Raw genomic sequence first — 22115 nt, 5'->3', positions numbered from 1 at the left:
ACATGTGCAGTGTGGAAATAAAAGGCAATATGGAAAAAAAAAAACAGGAACAGAAGTGTACATCATAGAAAGCCACATCCATATACATAGACAATTTGCCATACCACTGGACAGTCCAAATGGTCACTGGAACCACAAATATTAACATCACAACATCTCACCACAACTGATTTCTATTCCTACACTTAATGGACTCGACAAAAATGCAATTCCAGAAAAACACATTACAACTGGAAGCCAAACCAAGACCCTGCAAATTAACTAAGAACATAGAGACTCACGTATTAATATCATAGATCCCCCAAAAGAAAACCTCCAAATGGACAGAAAAAAATCAGAAAAATACAAAAAAAGTAATGTCAAAGTAGTATTATTCATACAGTAAATAACCAGGCATTAGAATAGACAATCAAGGACGTAGAAGATAGTTATCAAAATGTATTACAGATACTGATGGAAAATGTAATTAATGGGAAGATAGAAAACTTCTACAAGGAAATTTGTAAACAAGATGAGACCAACCAGTCATTAGCAAAATAATTCATGGAGACTTCAAACAGAAAGATAAATAAATTCTGAGAAGACAAGGGAGTCCAAGAAAAAATGGATGCCTAGTTAAAAGATATGACATAAGACACAGTTAAGAAAACAATCCTTACGTCTCCCCCAACCAAAGAAAAAATGTCCAGAAAGTCCATACAAGACCTAAAACAAAGCTTTAATAAAGAGACAGAACCCCTAAAAAATGACCAATTAGAAGACAGGGAAATACAAAAACAAAGTAGAAGTCTCCACAGCAAATAGATGACATAGAAGATAATCTCAGGGTCAAAGACAGAATAGATCTAATAGGAAAGAGGAAATAATCATTTAGAACAAATCTAAGAAATAAGAAATGATCTTGCCAGAACTTCAAAACTCAGTTAGAAGATCAAATTTCGGGGAGATAGGTATCAAGAAGGAGAAGAGCAAGATACTAAATGGATGGGAAGCATATTACAGAATTCTAGCAGAGAACAGGCCAAAAATCCAACGAGATAGGCTCATTCAAAGAAGAGAAGCCTTTAGAAACCAATCAGAATTCTAGAACTGAACAATCCACCACCACATCATAATCCATTAGAGGATTATTAAAGATCAAGGAAAGGATTCTTAAAGATGCCATAGAGAAAAGATTGATTATTCATAAAGAATATACAGTCAGAATAAATACAGATTTCTTAACTGATATGGTAAAAAGGAGAGCCTGGCATTATATATGACAAACATTAAAGGTAAACAACTACCAACCATGAATACGGTCCCAAGCTAAACTCTCCTTTACATTTAAACGATATATAAACATATTTCATGACAAAGAAAACTTGAAACAAAGTATGTCCACCAAATTATCAGAATAGAATATGATCAAATATATCCTACATAGAGAAGATCAAGAAGAAGAGGAACTGGTCATATAAAATGCTCCCTACCAGAGAACAAGGTAAATATGTTAAGAGTAGATGAATCACAGCTCCTAATAACAGGTGTATAACATAGCAGGACTTATCAGATATTTCTGTCTTAACTCTCAATATCAATGGACATAAATTTCCAAATAGAAGACATAGATTAGATAGTTGTATCAAAAACCAAGATGCATCCATTTAGTATCTATGAGAGACACATTATCAAACGCATTCTATGAAGCTAGAATTAGACTCCTCCCCAAAACACATAGGGACTCACCAAAGAAAGAGAACTATGAACCAAACTCTTTGGTAAGCATTAATACAGAACTTCTTAATAAAATTCTCACTAACCAATTTCAGCAACTAACAAAAAAAATCATATGGTATGATCAAATAGGAATCAGCTTGGATACGATTTGAGTCAATATTCTTGTCAATAAACATAATACAAACCATCCGCAAAAGCAGGGACAAGAAACACATGATCATCAATAGGGATGTAGAAATAGCTTTTAACAAGCTCCAATGCCCCTTTATGATCAAAAGGTCTGGGAACCTAGGAATATATGGAACATTCCTCAATATTAAACTGAGTATGTATATGACACAGATAATTAGCATTTACCTAAGGGTGGAAGCATGAAGACATTAACATGAGGAATGAGAAAAGGATGTCCACTCTCTACTACTCTTCAATATGGTAGTGGACTTTCTTGCAAGAGCAATAGACAAGAGAAAAACATAAAGCAGATCCAAATAGGGAAGGAGTAAAACTATCTCATTTTACAATTGAAATGATCCTGTATTTAAAGGACCCTGTGGATTCCTCCCTCTAGTTAGTAAAGGTGATGTTAACCTTCAGCAATGTAGCAAGGTATAAAAACCACAAGAATCAGTAGTTTTTCTGTTACCAACAATGGGAAGATGCACGCTGAAATCCAAAACACAACCTCATATGTACTAGCCTCAAAATCAAATCAAATCTAAACAAAACAATACAACAACAACAAAACTAGGAATTAATTAATTTATCTAAAATTGTGAAGGCCCTATATGTGAAAACTTTAAAAATATAAAAAGGGAAATTGAAGGAGATTCAAAGAAATAGAAAGTATTTCAATGTTCCTGGTTGGATGAATTAACATTTTGAAAACTGCAATACTTCCTCTAAACAATTGGCAATGCAATACTCATCAAAATCCCAACAATATTCTTCAAAGTAGAAGAGAAGCAATGCAACTATAATATGGAATTACAAAATTACAGATGAAACAGAATGCTTAGAAATGAATACATAGGCCTATAGTCATCCTACCAACACAAACGCTCACACACACACACACACACACACACACACACACACACACACACACACACACACACAAAATGGAATTATATTCACCCATCAGAAAGATGACTTTTACCAGTAGTAAGGAAAATGAAAGGTTTGGGAAAATTATATTAAGAGAAAAGAGAAAGGAATGCAGACTCAGAGCAATATAGGTTTCATGGATTCATTCATTTATGATAGCTAGAAGATGCTTACAAATCTATAAGTAAACAAGACAGATTCTACCGTCCCTTAGAATGGCCATTACTAAGAAAATTAACTATAGCAAATTCTGGCATGGATGTAGCCAATTGGGAACTCTATTACACTGTTGGTGGGAAATTAAACATGTTCAACCACTGCGGAAGGCAGTACGGAGTTTCCTGAAAAGAATAAATATAGATCTCCCTTAAGACTCAGTAATTCCCCTCATGGGCAGTAATCCAATAAATAACAAACAAGCTCACATGAAAGCTACCAGCATAACCGTGTTCAGGGCTCAGACCCAGAGTTCAAGGACTTGAAAAATGTTACCACTGCTGGTATTTGTTTCCGTAAATATGAACCATTTTATATAAGATACCAAATCAATCTATTTGCAGTAGCTAGATTAGGACTTAAATGTTAGTGGGTGATAAAATGGCTCCTTTGTTGAATGTTAGGAAGAGATGTAGGTAGTCCATGAAAAGGAGATTTTGTTTTTGTTGTTGTTCGAGGGGCTTGAAGTCTGGACTTGGACACTGTCCCTGAACTCTTCAACTCAAGGTGAGTGCTCTACCACTTGAGTGACAGTGCCACTTCTGGTTTTCTGATGGTTAAATGGAAATAAGAGTCTCCGGGTCTATCCTGCCCAGGCTGGTTTTGAACTGTAGTCCTCAGATCTCAGCTTCCTGAGTAGCTAGGATTACGGCTGTGAGCTACTGGCACCAGGTAAAAATGGGGGATTTTTAGAAATGAAAATCCACCTCTTCACCTGTGTCTAAACCTCAGATATTACTATTAGAACACTTCACCTTCACCTCATTTCATCAGACATTTGTAAATTTTCTCTTTTCCTTCATGTGGGAATACTGCAGTCAATATCAACTCAGCTGGGGGACTGGATCAATTGTATGGTAACTGCTAACACCTAATTTAAGAACTTTCACATCAGAAGAAATGAAATCCTTACTTGGAATAATTGTTTTCTCTTTTTATTACAAATCTGTGCTTGATTATTCCCTAATGTGATATTGGACTTCCTAATAGAGTGATGAAATTTTCTTTATTTTCAACCTTCTCCCACATGTGGTCAAATATTTAAGAATTCAAAGATTTGCACTGAAAATTGATTAAGCTGACTTCTAAGAAAATGTGCATTTCTGGAATTTGGTCTTCTGTCATGTTCTTACATGCACAAGCTTTCTATGATTTATTTGTTCTACAAGGAATTCTACTTTCCAATCTTTGTGTGACCAATTTTAGTCTGATCAGTCTTTCTAATCCTCTCTCTGGAGTCTCATTTGAGTATGCCTCATAAAAAAGATATTAGTTATCAGCTAAATGATTCTCAGCTTCTGTTTTTTGCCTGACTTCTTGTAGGCTGTGATAGCAACCCTGTCTGGCTGTGCTTACTGGAGTGTTTGTGTGTGTGTGTACTTTGGGATCAACAGAAAAAGATATTTGTGCATGTACCACACTTGCTTTATTTGTTTGTAGGTGAACACTGGACTTCGATTTCTATCTTAGCTGTTGATGTGAATAATGTGAATAACAATGAACTACAGATATATTTATGAATTACCCAGAGAGAAATAATCACATGATTGGTGGGTCAGATGATATTTCAAGTATGATTTCTTTAGAAAACTGCATACTACTTTCTACAAGGAGAATACTAACCTGGATTTTGACCAAGAGTGTAGAAAATTTCCTTTTCTTCACACTCTCACCAACATGATTACCTTTTATTCAAAAGGTAATAAAGGGCAAGTTTTTACTATATTCAGTACCCTAGACTGGCTTAAGACTGAAATCCAACCTCCTAAATGCTTGGAATTACAAACTTTTACCACCACACCTGGTTCCTTTGATTTTTTTTGATAAGAGTTATAATAGTTATAAAGTAGTATCATAGTAATTTTGAATTACATTTCTCTAATGACTTCTCACAGCATTAAGCCAGCACAGAAGTTGTATTAAACACAACTGTGTAAACCCACTGGTGATATAGAGGGGTTTATGGAAAACATGTCTATTCAAACTTTTGTCCATTTTTAATCAAGTTTCTTGTTAAACTCATCTTTAATCTCTCTATACAAAAATAATTAATTCAAGGTAGTAAAAAGGAAAAAATTAAGCAACTCCTAACATTTTTCAATTTTCAATAACATGATATTGCTTAAATCATTTTCTGTTTATGCTGGAGACTATATAACAATTTAGTTAGACTTTTTACATATCTATACGTATTTTATTTATTTTACATTGATTGCTCTTTCCAAAGCTTGTGTGTCTAATTTTGGTTTCTTTCAGTCTTAAGAAGTTCAGATTTCAAACTCAAGAATAAATGGAAGTAAGCAAACAAAAAAAAATACAGTTCCTCTCATCTGATAATGCCTCTACAAGAATGAGAAAAGAGTTCATCATTCTAAGGACCCTTAATTCTAAGATAACATTTGCTATAATGCTAATGTTATTACCATTTTAGTGTTGGGAAAAATTGTAATTAAAGGCACTAAGTGCATGGCCCAAGACACACAGTGAGGAAGGAAATGAGTCAAATTTTCCAAAAGTCTTCCAGCAATACACAAAAGGTAGATAAATTCTCTCCATTCTCTGATACTCTCAATTCAATATCCATACTGTCCAAGAAATAATAACATAGCAATTATTGCCCATGGTAATTGTTTTCTGTTACATTTTGTCTTCAACACAGACTGTGTTGGTGACATTGGGTTATCATGCACAGAGCTGAGATTATAAATTATGGTCCAAAGAGAGGCAAATTTCTTCTGTCCCATAGTTCCAGTATCATTTTTAAAAAGTACTAAATCTTTTAAATATCATCACTTACTCTATTTTAATAATTCAAGAATGAAAAATTTCACATATAATCACTGCAAAATGCATTAAGACTAGGAGATGATAAAACAGGCCTCTGTGAAGTAAATTTTCTTCTACTTTTAAAATTATTCTGAAAGCCTGGTACTGATTTGTCACACCTGTAATCCTAACTACTCAGGATACCTACTAAGGAGCCTGAGATCTGTGGATAATATTTGGAAGCCAACAGGACAAAATAAATTCATGAGATTATTTTTCAAAATTTTAACGAAAGAGCAAAGGGCCAGGAATGGAGATGTAGCTCATATAGTAACTCACCAATCTAGAGACAAAGACTTAGCAAGATGTTGAAGCCCTGATTTCAAACTCTGAGCATGCCAACACACAGGAATGCATACACACTCACTTTTTCAAAATATCTTCATATCAGTGTTTTGCATTAATTTCTTTGTTAACGATATTATATGGGTAAAATGGGCTTCATAAACTCTTCCATCTCAAAACATTTTTATACATTTTTGTTGTAAAAATACTGTACAGAGGGGTTATAGTTATATGAGCAAAGTAATAAGTACATTTCCTATCAAGCATTGTTACCTCCTCCTTTGTTTTTCCCCCACTATTCCTTCCCTTACACCTCCACAAGTACACTCCTCATACCCCAAAGCCCCACCAAATGTCCCTAGCCTAAATTGTAAAGTTCGTTTTTCAAAATAATGTCTTGTGCATCTATTGTTTTACAATGGGTCAAACTGTATTCCTATTTAAGCATGTTTTTTCCCTTTCCCTCCCCAAATTAGAGAAGTGTACATTCAAGATGCAGGTGCACCAACATCAAATAAAGTGAAAACAGGGTTATACTGTTGGGGAGGAACGTATAAAAAAGAAAAACAATCACGTCATACATTATAAATATGTGAGAAACAACAGCAATAAAGAAAAAAAAACACTTGTGTCTCTATCTTGGGGGTTATTTAGCTTAACATCAACTTATCTAGTCATATACACATAGGCTTTCAACTTTTCTGCTTATCCCAGACATATACTAGTTATTGCAAATAAGGGATACCATGGGGCCTATGTTTCTTTGGACTTGGCTTACATCAGTTAATATAATTTTTTTCCAAGTCTTTCCATTTCCTAACAAATTGAGCGATGTCATTCTTTCTGATGGAGGCATAGAATTAATATACATATATATGTATATATATATATATATATATATAGTATATGTGTGTGCGTGTGTGTACACACAAATACACACAGAACATTTTCCTTTTTTGTTTTTTAGAGCAACTTAGTTTTCCACCTTCATCGTTTTTTCAAATGTTTTTATTGTGATTAAGTGGTTAAATAATTTCCCAAATTTCAAAATATTGTGGGATAGTGATGCTTAGTTTAAGTCACAAACACATTCTAACTTCGATGGAGCAAATTGTCTATTATGGTCTACAACATTTATGAATTCTATGAGCTTTGCAATAGAGTTATTTCTTCCATATGTAAACTTTTTTGTTTTGAAATATGTATATTCCTTTTGTATTGCATAGCGTCAGCTGTTCCCTCTTTCCCACTTGTTCCCTCCCTCCCTCCAGTGACATTGAGATGCTTAGTTCATTTTGGTCAATGTCCAGTGCAGCTGTTGGATCCCACTGTTGTATGTTTTTCCCTGATTCCCTCTAGTTCTGTGTCATCCTCCTGGTTTCCCTTCAGTGTGCACATATGATCAGCAGAATGGGGTTATTTAGTAGTGATTCGATTCGACCAGATGAGTGGAAGTTCTTGGTTTCTTAAGTGTTGTTAATTTTGTCATATCACCTTACATTTTGGATTTAACACGGAGACCATGTGCCATTTGTCTCTTTGCTTTTGGCTTACCTCGCTCAACATGATTTCCTGTAGCTTGATTGATTTCCCTACTAATGCCATTATTTTGTCCTTTCTAATGGCTGGAAAATATTCCGTTGTGTATAGTTACCACAGTTTTTTGATCCATTCATCTCTGGTGGGACATATGGGTTGTTTTCATATCCTGGCTATTGTGAACAGTGCTGCAATAAACATGGAAGTGCATTTGTCCTTGAATATTGGTACCTGTTGTTCAGGATAGATGCCTAGAAGTGGTATGAGTGGGCCATAAGGAAGGTCAATATTTATCTTTCTGAGGACTCACCAGACTGCTTTCCAAAGTGGTTGTGTAAGTGTACATTCACACACACACACACACACACACACACACAGAGTGAGTGAGAGAGAGAGAGAGAGAGAGAGAGAGAGAGAGAGAGAGAGAGAGAGAGAGAGAGAGAGAGAGAGAGAGAGAGAGAACATTTTCTTGATCCATTCTTCTACTGAGCAGCATCAGGGTTGGTTGCATATCTTAACTATGGAAAATAATGCTACAATAAACATTGTTGTGGTGGTAGTTTTAGTATGGACTGGTTTGTGATCATTTGGGAGAATGCCCAAAAGTGGGATTGCTGTATAATAGGGAGCTCTATGTGGAGGCTTTTGAGGAACCTCCAAACTGCTTTCCAAAGTGGATGAACAAGTTTACACTCCCACCAAGAATGCAGTAGGCTCCCTTCTGGCCATATCCCTTCCAGCATTTTTGTTGTAAAAATATGGAACGATTCATTAATTTGTGTATCATCCTTGTGCAGGGACCATGCTAATCTTCTCTGTATGTTCCAATTTTAGTGTATGTGCAGCCAAATTGAGCACAAAACATTTTTTATATATAAAGAGTAATTGATTTTCTTAAACTTGACAATTCAACAAAAATAAGTTCAAAAGAATTGTGAAATTTTAGAACCATGTGTTGCTTACATAAGCACACATTTAAGAATAAAGTCAAGATTGACATATCAAAAACAAAATAATTCCAGATATTTGTTGTTCATGAGATTTGTAGGAGGAGGAATTCAATTATTCTACAAAAGGCACTTGTCATAATGATCATTGCAGCAAATGTTAACGTTTGTTAAAAGTTTTAATATTTTAAATATGTTTAATTTTGGGATTTGCTTATATATGGCAAAATTAAGACTGTTTGGCAGGTCATAAAATTTTTTGATAAAGTATATAATACTTCTGGTAGCATGTACTAGTAAGTATGTACATTTCAGATTTTATAGAAACTTTACTAATGAGAAGTTGCAAAGACTGTGTAAAGAAGCAGAGTGAAGAGTTAAGATTTTAAGTACATGGTTTCTGTTAAATCTTCAGGGCTCCTTTACGTTATATGTTAGTGATGAACAAATAATGATATAATCCACATACAAATGATGAGATGAACTATAAATAGTAATCTTAGTGAGTAAATTTAAAGGCTACTGATAGCTTTATCCAGTTTTAAATGTACAGGAATATGAGAAAATAGTAAACTCTACTATGTACACTTCAAATACTGAAAACCCTGGTAATTGTTTTGTTTTTTATTTTAGTAATCATTAATATTTAATTATTGCTTTCTTTATTTATAGCATTTTTCCTTGTTGTAATATAATACAACTTTTATGAGTCATGATTAAGAGGTACTTTGAGAATATTATTGGGATGGCCACACAATTTTTCATAGGTGCATGTGAATTTACAAAGAGCAAAACTAAAAACAAACTATTGATTAAAAATTATATCAAGTAGAGTCTGAATCAGGAGTGTTGATAAATGTCCTCACCTAAAATCTTAACCTTAGGCTGGAGCATCTTATTGAAATATTGTTGAGAATTTCAAGACTTCCTTTATGTAGGGCCCTTAGAAGCATGGATAGCATGCATGTGTACAAAGCCAGTGACAACAGGCAAATATGACTGTTTCCCCAAAAGGAATCTATGAAGTCAATAGTTATCTTCCCAAGCAGATGAAAAAATGCGTCCAAAATGATTCATTTGTGGAGTTATTTAAGTTATGGATTCTTTGTTAGACATATTCTTTTCTTTTAAAAATTGTCAAATATTAGCTTTATAGTAAACGTTGTCTAGTATTTCTTGGTTCAAAACAGAAATCTTGATACAATTGATGTCACTTGGCTTTCTTACTTTCTCAGTTCAAAGCCAACCTAGGCAGGAAAGTCTGTCACATTCTTATCTGTAACCAAACACCAAAAACGCCAGAAGTGGAGTTTGGCTCAAGTAGTAGCGTCCTAGCTTTGGCGGAAGTTGGCCAGGGAAGACATTTGTTCAGGGACATGGTCCAGCCTCTGAGTTCAAGCTCCAGAACCAGGACAAACTAAACAAACAAACAAGAAAAAAAAAACGCACATATTTCTTTGGGACCATCCATAAAGCACTGGTTTGAGAACAGGCTCCTTTTGCTGATCATACTCACTGGATCCTGCTTTTTTGGAATACTAATTGTGCTGGAGAATTCAGGACAAGACTAAAGGAATTAATAAGTGACTCCTGCAACAACAGAATCATCTCAATAGTGAAATATCCACGCATAAGACAAATTAAAACCTCCAAGTCTTTGTTTCCTTACAAAAGAAATCTTTTAAAACAATGTTTATTTCCTTTTGTTCTATGCTGGCCTTCAAATGGCACATTGTTTCCTTTTGAAATACTTTCAAGAAGAAGTTTTCAGACAATTTTTATATGAATAAAGAACACACTCGAAAAAAGTCAGGGACAGTTTATTCAAGCTTGGATTCTTTTTTTTTCTAACAATGAATATATATTTTTTACAGTGAAAATACTGAACAGAGTGGTTACAATTACATGTGCAAGATAATGAGTACAGTTTTTATCAAGCATTGTAGCCTACTCCTTGGTTTCTCCTTCCCATCCCTAGACATAAAAGAAATGCAAATCAAAACAACATTGAGATATCACCTCACCCCAGTTAGAATGGGTATAATCAAGAACTCTAATAACAGATGCTGGAGGGGATGTGGAGTCCCACTTTTGGGCATTTACCCAAATGTTTACAAACAAGACCACACTAAAGCTACGAGCACAACTATGTTTATTGCAGCATTATTTACCATAGCTAAGATCTGGAATGAGTACATTTTTTATCAAGCAATGTATCCTACTCCTTGGTTTCCCCTTCCCATCCTCCCTTCACCCCTCCATCCAATCCTCCCTCCGCCCAAAAACAAAGTTGTAAAGTTCGTTTTTGAAATAACGACTTGTACATCTCATTGTTGCAATGGGTCCACCTGTATCCCTATTTAAATGATTTGTTTTTTTTCTGTTCCCCTCCAGAAATTATACTGACATCAGATACAGTGAAATCAGGGGTTATTGTTATCCCATGGGGAAGGGACATAAAAAGCAACAAGGAAATCATCTTATAAATATGTTAGAAAAAGTCACATGAAAGAACAAAAAACATTCGAATACATATCTTAGGGTTCATTTCCCTAACATCAACTTATCTGACCTTTTCTGTTTGACTCAGACATATACTACTTATTGTAAATAAGGAAAACCATGGGACCTATGTTTCTTTGGGCCTGGCTTACTTCAATTAATATAATTTTTCCAAGTCTTTCCAGTTCCTAACAAATGTGGCAATGTCATTCTTTCTGATGGAGGCATAGGATTCTATTGTGTATATATACCACATTTTCTTGATCCATTCATCTACTGAGGGGCATCTGGTTTGGTTCCATACCTTAGCTATGGTAAATAAGGCTGCAATAAACATAGTCGTGCTGGTACCTCTAATGTGGCCTTGTTTGTGAACATTTGGGTAAATGCCCAAAAGTGGGATTGCTGCATCTTAGGGTAGCCCTATGTGGAGTCTTTTGAGGAATCTTCAAGAACTGACCTCAGGACCACTGGAATAGAATTGAAAACCCAGAAATGAACCTACAAACCTATAGCCATCTAATCTTCGATAAGGGAGCTAAAAAACCTGATGAAAGACACCCTCTTCAGGTAAAATGAATGTTTTCAGGCTTCATAGAACTAGCACAAAGACATGTTTGGACATGAGGTAACACGCCTTTCAGAGACAACTTAGTAAATACAAAATATAAAATTTAAATGACATAAAAACATTATTCATGTACATATGGCCATATAAGATAATGTTAAGAAAAATGAAACCCAAGATAGGGACACAACTTGTTTTATTCTTTATTGAAATTGTTTTTAATGTATCTAAAATGTACTATGTGATTTTTTCATTTCTCCTCCATGTTCTTCCCGCATGATATAACTCCTGTTTTCACTGGATATGATGTTGGTGCCCTGCATCTTGCAAATACATTTTTCTAGTGTGGGAAGGGGAAGGGAAACAACAAAATGCTGAAACAAAGATTCCGGATGACATATTGTAACATTGATATGAACAAGACACTATGTAGAAAACGAATTTTACAACTTGTGCAGGGGAGGGGGAATTGGGCAGATGGGGAAGGAATGGATAACACAGGAAAAACAAAAGAGGTTGTAACAATAAGAAATGTACTCATTACCTTACTTATGTAACTCTAAGCCCTCTGTACATTATTTTTTACTATAAAAACATAAAAGAAACCATTATCCATGAGTACATTAATTTCAAATTCCATAAGTGCTCTTAACTTAAATTTAACTTGGAGAAGATTCTCAGAAAAGTTTATTTGTGTGTGTGTTGTGAATTATTTCCCAAGTGTACACAAGTTAACAGTAGAAGAAACAATAGGAATAATAAGAGAAAGAAAAGTTCTGTGTTTAAGTATAATGGTTCAATATACTATAGAAGACTCTGCAAATAAGACAACATTGAACCAATAAAGCCAAGGCCATTATGTAGATCTATGGGAGTGACATAGGGAAATAATTAATACTAAGAGGAACATGAACGATGAGGCCACTCTCTTTCAACTTCTATCTCTAAATCATAGTTGCTAATCACGCAAATTTGTAAAATGTACAATTGAAGAATAATTCTGGTTCCAAAGCAAGTTAGATATAAGAGCATGGACTTAACTTGAAAAAAAGTCCATGGTGAGAAAGCAGGAATTATACTAGCAATGAACTGGTGGCCAAGATCTCATTTCTTTTTCTTTCTTTTATCTTTTTTCTTTCTTTTTTTTTTTTTGATGGTTGAGGCAGGGTTTGAACTCAGCCTGGGAAATATCTCTCCACTCTTCACCTCAAGACTAGTGCTCTACCTCTTGAGCCACAACGCCACTTCCAATTTTCTGGTGGTTAATTGGAGATAAGTGCCTCAGAACATTTCTTTCCTACTCATACAGGATTTGAACTGCAATCCTCAGATCTCAGCCTCCTGAGTACCTAGAATTATAGGCGTGAACTCAAGTGATGGAATACTAGTCATGAGCAAGATTGCTGAATGAGGTTGCTGAGGCTTTTGCATACACACATACAAACATACACATACACACAGAGGCACATATATGTGCAAACACACCTGCACAAATAAAACAACTCTCAGAATATGGAGAAATGTTAGAAAACAATAGAAAAAATATCCTGAGTAAGACTAGATCAAGTGATAATTTTTAATATTAGAAAGTCCTCAAGTGAAATTTATTCAAAGTTTGATAATATTACATACCTAGGGACCAGAGATAAAAAGAAAGTCAAGTAATCATTATTAAAGGGATTGGATCCATGGAAGAATGAATCAGAGACCCCTGCAGGTGCATTTGAAAATGTTCATATCCTGTGTGAAATGATAGAACATTTTTGAAAATAGTACATAAACAACTTGAGCAGTCAGTCTAATGAATAAGATCATAGGAGAAGTTCAGAATTGCTAGTCTGTATCTAGATTAAATAAACCACCAAACTATGGAAGGGCAATTTGATACAAGCCTAGAATTCTAGCACTCAAGCTAAGACAGGAGATTAGAGAGTGGGATTACATAGTGATACCTTCCGTGGACCAGGTAGTATAATTTTGTCTCAATGAAACAAACCAAACAATAAGAAAGGAATACACAGTTGGAAGTTTGGGCTAATTTTGTCATTATGTTTTGAGAAGGCAAGTTTCCTATTGAAATGCAACTCATTTTTAATCCTCAGTTGTGTTTTAAATGCTCTCTGCATTACACAACATTCCTAGATGCAAAATGGCTCATGATTCCCAATCAAAAATTTGAAAAAATAAGCATCATTCTGTTGGATTTCAAAGAAATAATGAAGGATTACAAAAGCTTAAGCCTGGAAAAATACAAAGTTCATCTAATGTAGGACTTTGTAGACCTTGCTAAATTAGATTTCATATTTAAAATAAATATTTTGGTTTTGTTTCTAATTTCATATTCTATAGGATACTACAAAATTCTTTTTAAGTAGAGGTTTTAATTGACAAATTCACACATGAATCAGGCATTTTATTTGCTTAAAATATTCTTTCAAGCGAGGTATAATTAGAACTTAGTTAATTGATAATTCCAACAGTTCATGTATAAAATGAGATAGTGTGAATAATCTGCACAGAGTTGCCAACAAATGGATGATATTAATTTATTAATTTAGAACAAGCAATTTTTTGAGGCCTTGGTGTAACATGGTATGAAGACAGTAATTGTGTGAGGTCTTGGTTCTTCTATCTATTTGTAATACAGGAAGAAATTTCCTTAATTACATGCCTCTGTATACAATGAGAAAAATGCGAGGTTGGAGTTGGTTTTATTTTTTGGTTTGTCCTCAGGTTTGAACTCTGGGCCAAGCCACTCTCTTTGAGCCGGTTTTTGCTCAAGGCTCATGCCCTACAACTTCAACCTCAGTGCCACTTGAGTCTGGCTTTTCCTGAGAAGTTTATTGGAGATAAGAATCTAAGGAATCTTCCTGACTGGGTGGGCTTTGAACCATAATCTTCTGATCTTAGCCTCCTGAATATCTATGATAGATAAAAATATAAATAATATTTGCAAGTGCTCTGATTTCTAGAAATCAGAAAAATGTTGTAGCAAAGTTTAGTGTAGTGTGCTTTCCACAATAGGAAAGGCATCATATTAGCACAAGTGTAGTATTTTTTCACAATAGTGATAAGCTATTTATGATGTGAATTAAGGGAATTTTAAGGTGCACCATACAAATTGGAAACTGTTGGGATTACTCTGATGAACAAATGTTTACTCTTGAGGAATTAATTATTACACATACTTGGTAGTTATATCCTCCACCAGAATGTGGCTATTTTTTCTGTTGATTTCTCAATATGTAGCACCCCATTAGAAACTGCAGTTATTGCAGAATTAAATATCATACAAACAGGTACTGTTTTGAATATCTCTGATATGGAATGTTCAGAATTTGAAAATGAGTAGTTAGTATTTGTAAGAACTTTGAAGAACACATATATTCTGTCCTTTTAACAATTATTCAGTTTTAAAAGTTAGGAGTTTCCAGAGAATTAAACTGTCTTCTGTTTTACTATGGGACAATATTAACTTATAATTTTTTTGAAAATTATGACATATATTGTGAAAATATTGTATATTTGGATAACATTCAAGTTGATGAACGTCTGATAAAGAAAGGTGTAATTAATTCAAATTAGATGCCAAATAGTGTTCATTTTTTAAAAGGTAATGCACATAGGATAATATTTACTATAGCAATACAGTGAAATTATACTTTATGTAACTTATTTTTGTTTAATTTTATTTTTAAGATGATATATACAGGGGTTGCATTAATTGTAAGGTAGTGAATACATAACATGTCGAAATTTTACCCACTACCTCATTTTTCTCACACTTTTCTTTTCCCCCCAAACCCCTCACAAGTTGTAATATAAATTTCCAACATGTTGTCTTGTGAGTATTGCTATTGCATTGGTTTTCCCTTTGTCCTTTGTCTCCCCAATTTGTTGTTCATCTTACGTTCTCAAAGTAAGATAAATGCATGTGCAATACACACAGTACTGAAGTCAAATACAGCAGGGGATAAACTATAGGGGAAAACACAAAAGAAAAAAGGAATCACATAGTACATTAAAAAAAAAAAAACAACCACAAAGAAAAACCTCTATTTCCATATCTAGATGTTTATTTTGCTCAACATGATCTTGAATGGACCTATATGCAAAGCTTTTGAGCAATTCTGCGCATCTGCTAGTGTTATTCTATACATATCCTATTATTACAAATGAGGGAAACTATGGAATCTGTTTCTTTGGGTCTGGCTTATTTTATTTAGCAGGATTTTTAAAAATCTTTCCATTTCCTTTTGAATTGGAAGCATAGAATTCAACCATATATATATATCAACAAAATGTTATATATATATACGTATATATGTATATATATATATATACATATATATATATCACATTTTGTTGATTCGTTCATCTACTGAATGGCATATTGGTTTGAAAATGTTTGCATGTAAGTATCACTTAGGGTCATTCAAAAATGACAGATGACACCTCCCCAGAAATACTAAAATCATGATTTCTTCATAAGAAAGGATTTTATGGTGGTACACGTGTTGAAATATCTAAATGAGTGTAATTTATATCTTGCACTGAATTAGGCAGGAAGATATCTAATATCATATAGGATAAAAATGGTAGTGACAAAATATTCCCTTGAGAAAGATATAGGAGTCTGCCAGAAGTATGAAGAAATTCAGATAATTTTAAAGAATTTAGAAATATAAGGTCAAATATGTTTCTTTAAATAAAAATTATGTAAGTGGAAGGGCAAAATAAGGAGAAGAGAGGAAAGTAACTGAAAGCAGATCATTGTCCCAAGTTAGAGTATAAAAAGTCATAATCTAGAGTTCGGATGAAGATGGCAGAAGGTCTAGGCTAAACGAGCTTTCATGTAGACAACAGTTTTAGTGTTCCAGTCAACAGTCCTAGGCTAGAGAATCACACCAAGTGTGCCATCACAGTACAGAGGGTTTGGCCAGAGATGGAATATTCAGGCAAGGAAACAGATCTGAGAATCAGAGGCCAGAGTCACCATGCCTACAGAGAGAGTCCAGTCAAAAAGATGCCAGACACAGTGTGTGTATTCTACTCAACACCAGGAAGAACTGACAAGGAACAGATATATTCATGCTGCAATCACAGAACATAGAGGGCCCAGTCACCAAGCTTCTGGCATGAATAGCACCCTGACATCCTCACTCCTTCTCAGAAAGCAGAGGAGGGAAGGTGGCCCCTCTCCAACCACCAGAGAGAGCCATCTTTGATAATGACAAAGGCCAAGAAATTGATACTGACAAAATGCCCAGACTTTTGACTGTGCAACTACAGGACTTTGGTTGATGCTTGCCTTAAAATAGTGTTCTAGCACAAAAATAGATGCATGGAATCCAATAAAAGACAGCTGAAAGAAGTCAGGGAGACCAGAAAGGGAATGTTGAATGGAGCCCAACAGAAGGAATGGGAATCCAAGGACACCATAACCGATCAACTAAGTGATTTGAGAATAAACACAACACCAAATTAAGGAAGTAATGAAGTTCATATAAGATCTAAAACAAAGCTCCAACAAAGAATTTGAAGTCATCAAAGCTGACCAAATAGAAGGAAAAGAAATTAAAAACGAAGTGGAAAGTCTTGAGAGCATGGAAGACCATGTAGAAGATCGAATATGAGGGACTGAAGACAGCGAGGTTATTATACAGAAAGAACATACAACTATCCAAGACAAATCCAAGAATATGCTAGATCTATTCAACATTTTGAAGACACCCTCAGAAGGTCTAATCTGAGGATAATGGGTGTAGAGGAGCACCTAGAGTCAGAAGTTAATGGTCTAGAAAATTTGGTTAACATTTTCCAAGCAGAAAACTTCTCAAAAATGCAAAAAGATAGACCTATTCAGATTCAAAAAGCTTTTAGAACCCCAAATAGACCAGACCATGACAGGATATCCCACCGTGACCTTATAATCCCCACAGCATCAATTCCAAAGAAAAACTCCTTAAAGCTGTCAAGGAGAAAAGATCAACCACTTACAAAAGGAAACCAATTAAAATAACCTCAGATATCTCAGTGGAGAAAATTACAGCAAGAAGAGCTGCTATGCCCTAAAGACAAACAATTATCATCCAATTATACTGTACCCAGCTATGCTTTCCTTCATAACTGAAGGCCAAATAAAAACCTCCCATACCAAAGAACAACTGAAACAATATATCTACACCAAACCAGCCCTATAAATGACACTTAACGATGTATTACACATAGAAAATCAACAAGACCACAATAAAGGCAAAGAAACCGCACTCAAACTGAGAATCCAAGAACCATAGGAAGAACCCAGTTGCTGCAGCCCCCAAGAAGGGGCATAAAATGGCAGGAACTCCCAAACAGCTCTCAATTCTAACTCTCAACATTAACGGATTGACTCTCCAATTAAGCGACATAGACTGTCAAGTTGGATTAAGAAGCAAGATCCTTCTATCTACTGCCTTCCAGAGTCTCATATTGCCCATAAAAACAAACACATTTTCAATGTGAAAGGCTGGAACAAAATCTACCAAGCAAACGGCCCACATAAACAGGCGGAAGTTGTAAGCCTAATAACAGATAAAATAGACTTCAAATTAAAATTAGTGAGAAGAGATAAGGAAGATTGCTACATACTAATTAAGGGATCTCTCCTTCAGGAGAATATTACAATTTGAAATATCTATTCGCCAAACAACCAAGCACTCAAATTTCTTCAAGAAACACTACTTTCCCTCAAATCTGACATAAATCCAAAGACATTAATTGTTTGGGACTTTAACACACCACTTTCCCCACTAGATAGATCAACTCGGCAAAAACTCAACACAGAAACTGCATATCTAAACACCTGCATAGATTAACTAGATTTAACAGACATCTACCGAATATTTCACCCAGCAGCATCAGAATACACGTTTTTCTCAGCAGCTCATGGCACATTTCCCTAAATAGACCACACTTTAGGTCACAAAACAAACTTTTCCAAATTCAGAAACATAGAAGTTATACCTTGCATTCTCTCACACAACAAGGTAATAAAATTAGAACTCACCACCAAAAGCCACCGAAGAAAGTCCTGTAACACATGGAGGCTGATAAACACACTGTGGAATGACCAGTGGGTCATGAAAGACATTACAAAGGAAATTCAAATATTCATGATATTCAGCAAAGATGAACACACAAATTACCACCTACTCTGGGACACAGCAAAGGCAGTACTTAGAGACAAGTTTATAGCCCTGAGTTCCAACACAAACAACTTGTAGATATCTGAAACCAACAATTTAATGAGACATCTGAGAGCCTCCTTGAATAAGAGCAGGAAGATAATACATAATCCAGTAGATGGAAAGAAATGATTTATATTAAATCAGAATTAAAGAATTAGAATCCAAAAATACCATAGAAAGAATCAACAAAAGAAAGAGTTGATTCATTGATAAAATTAACAAAATTGACAGAACTTTAGCAAATCTTACCAGAAAAATAAGAGAACACACCCAAATAAATACACTCAGAGATGACAATGGACACATCACCACAGAAACAACCAAGATTCAGAACATTATAAGGGAATACTTCTCAAAACTTTATGCTAATAAGTTTGAGAACTTGGCAGAAATGGACCTTTTCCTAGCAAATATTGACATGCAGAAACTAAACCAAAATGAGTTAAACCATCTTAACAGGCCCATATCCAACATTGAAATAGAAACAGCAGTAAGAATCTTCCCATCTAACGAAAGCCCAGATCCCGATGGATTTACAGTGGAATTCTACAAGGCCTTCAAAGAAGAGCTCACACCAACACTCCTCTAACTCTTCAATGAAATTGAAAGAGAAAGTTAACTACCTAACTCATTCTATGAAGCCATCATAACCCTCATCCCAAAACCAGGCAGGGAGTCTTCAAAGAACGAGAACTATAGACCCATTTCTTGGATGATCTTTAATGCAGGAATTCTCAACAGACTTTTGGCCAATCGACTTCAATAATTCATCCAAAAAATCATACACCTCTATCAAACAGGATTCATTTCATGCAAAGTTGGATCAATATACACAAATCAATTAATATAATTCATCACATCAAAAAGAGCAAAGACAAGAACCACATGGTTATCTCAATAGATTCAGAAAAAGGATTTGACAAGATCCAACACCCCTTCTGCAAAGATTAGGAATCCAGGGAACATTCCTAGGTACAACAAAGGCTCTACATGACAAACCTACAGCCAGCATTATACTTAATGGTGAAAAACTAAAGCCATTTCCTCTTAACTCAGGAATGAGACAAGGATGTCCACTGTCTCCACTTCTCTTCAATTTAGAATTAAATGCCTAGTTAAACCATAAAACCAGATGCAAACATTAGAGGGATCCAAATACGGGAAGAAGAAGTAAAACTCTCCCACTTTGTAGATGACATGATCTTGTATTTAAAGAATCCCACGGACTCCACTCTCAAATTACTCAAGCTGATTCAAAATATTGGTAAAGTAGCAGGGTATAAATTTAACCCTCAAAAATCAATGGCTTTTCTGTATGCCAACAATGAGAAAAGCGTGCTGAAAACCAGAAAACAACTCTATTTGTCATAGCCCCACAAAAATTAAAATACCTAGAAATTAACATACCCAAAGAAGTGGAGGATCTCTATGATGAAAACTTTAAAAACTTGAAAAAGGAAATCAAAACAGAACTTAGAAAGTAGCAAAAAAAAACTCCCATACTCCTGCATTAGAAGGATCAACATCGTGAAAATGGCAAAACTTCCCAAGGCTATCTAAAATTCAATGTGATACCTATCAATATTCCAACATAATTCTTCAAGGAAATAGAAAAGACAATCCAAAAATTCATATGGAACAATAAAAGACCCTGAATAGCAAAAACAATCCTTAACAGAAAGAACAGTGCTGGAGGAATATCAATACCAAATTTCAAACACTACTACAAAACCATTGTAATCAAAACGCTTGGCACTGGCATAAGAACAGACCTCAGGACCAATGGAATAGAATTGAAAACCCAGAAATAAACCCACAGACCTATAGACATCTAATATTTGATAAGGGAACTAAAAAAATAGAATGGAAGAAAGACAGCCTCTTCAGTAAATGGTGCTGGCAAAATTGGTTAATCACTGGTAGAAAATCAAAAATAGATCCATAATGTCATCCTGCACCAGAATCAAATCCAAATGGATCAAGGACCTCGGAGTCAAAGCAGGCACTCTGAAAACATTGCAGGTCTGAAATCATTACTAGGTCTCCTTGGCATAAGCCTAAAGTTTCTTAAAAGAGACACAGAAACACAACAAATCAAAGAAAATTTGGAAAAATGGGATTGCATTAAGTTGCAGAGCTTCTGCATGGCAAAGGATATAGCTAGCAAGATCAATAGAAAGCCTACTTATTGGGAGAAGATATTCACTAGCCATACAATGGACAAGGTTCTCATATGTGAACTATACCTGGAACTTAAAACATTAAATCCCCCAACAACAAATCCTCAAAGAAAAAAACTGTCCAATAAATAAGTGGGCTACATTGCAACAATGAGATGTACAAGTCGTTATGTCGAAAATGAATTTTACAACTTTCATGGGAGGGTGAGGAGGATTGGGGGGAGGGGGGAAGATGGGAAGGGATGGGAAGGGTAAACAAAGGAGGAGGCTAAAATGCTTGATAAGAAATGTACTCATTATCTTGCCCATGTAATTTAAACTCCTCTGTACAGTATTTTCAAAATAAAAATACATAAATAAATAAAAACAAGAGGGCAAAAGACTTACGGAGAAAATTCTGTGAAGAGGAAAGAAGGATTGCCAATAGACACATGAAGAAATGCCCGACCTCACCAGAAATAAGAGAAATGCAAGAGTAGTTCCGGGAAGATGGCGGAGGAGAAGCTGGAATCTGAACAAGCTCTCACATAGAAAGCAGTTTTAGAGTTCCAGTGAACAGTCCTAAGCCAGAGAATCACACCAAGTGTGCCATCACAGGACAGAGAGTTAGACAAGAGAGGGGAAGCCAAGGCAAAAAGACACATCTGAGTGCCTGCCAGCAGCTGCCGCGGCGGCGGCGAGGTCGCAGCGGCGACCGCAGCGGCGGCCATACCTGAGCGTTCACACAGAGAGTCCGGGACTAAGGAGCCAGACACAGCGGGCGAGAGGATTATACTCAACACCAGCAAGAACTGACAAGGAGCGGACATCTTCATCCTGCAGTTTGCAAACCAGAGACGACCCAGGATCCAAGACTCTGCGTGAGGAGAAGCCTGACATCCTCAAGCCTTCTCAGGGAGCAGAGCAGGGAAGGCCACCCCTCCCCCCCCCAGCACCGGTGATCTCCATCTTGGATACCGACAAAGCTCCGAGGAGCTGCTAGCTCCAACTCAGGCCTTGG

The 22115-nt window shown here is 35.4% G+C and overlaps 1 non-coding gene across 1 annotated transcript; it reads right to left on the bottom strand.

The window, feature by feature from the left end:
- Window positions 1-8441: 8441 nt before the first annotated feature.
- Window positions 8442-8547, bottom strand: LOC138811601 (U6 spliceosomal RNA). The gene has a single exon (XR_011367442.1). It is a non-coding gene; the product is annotated as a U6 spliceosomal RNA (small nuclear RNA).
- Window positions 8548-22115: the final 13568 nt, after the last annotated feature.

The sequence above is a fragment of the Dipodomys merriami genome, unplaced genomic scaffold (genome assembly GCF_024711535.1).
Source record: "Dipodomys merriami isolate MVZ:Mamm:240054 unplaced genomic scaffold, mDipMer1.0.p SCAF_539, whole genome shotgun sequence".
Classification (NCBI taxonomy): Eukaryota; Metazoa; Chordata; class Mammalia; order Rodentia; family Heteromyidae; genus Dipodomys; species Dipodomys merriami.
The sequence above is the reverse complement of the archived record's forward strand: the minus strand, read 5'-3'. Positions and strand labels throughout refer to the sequence as shown.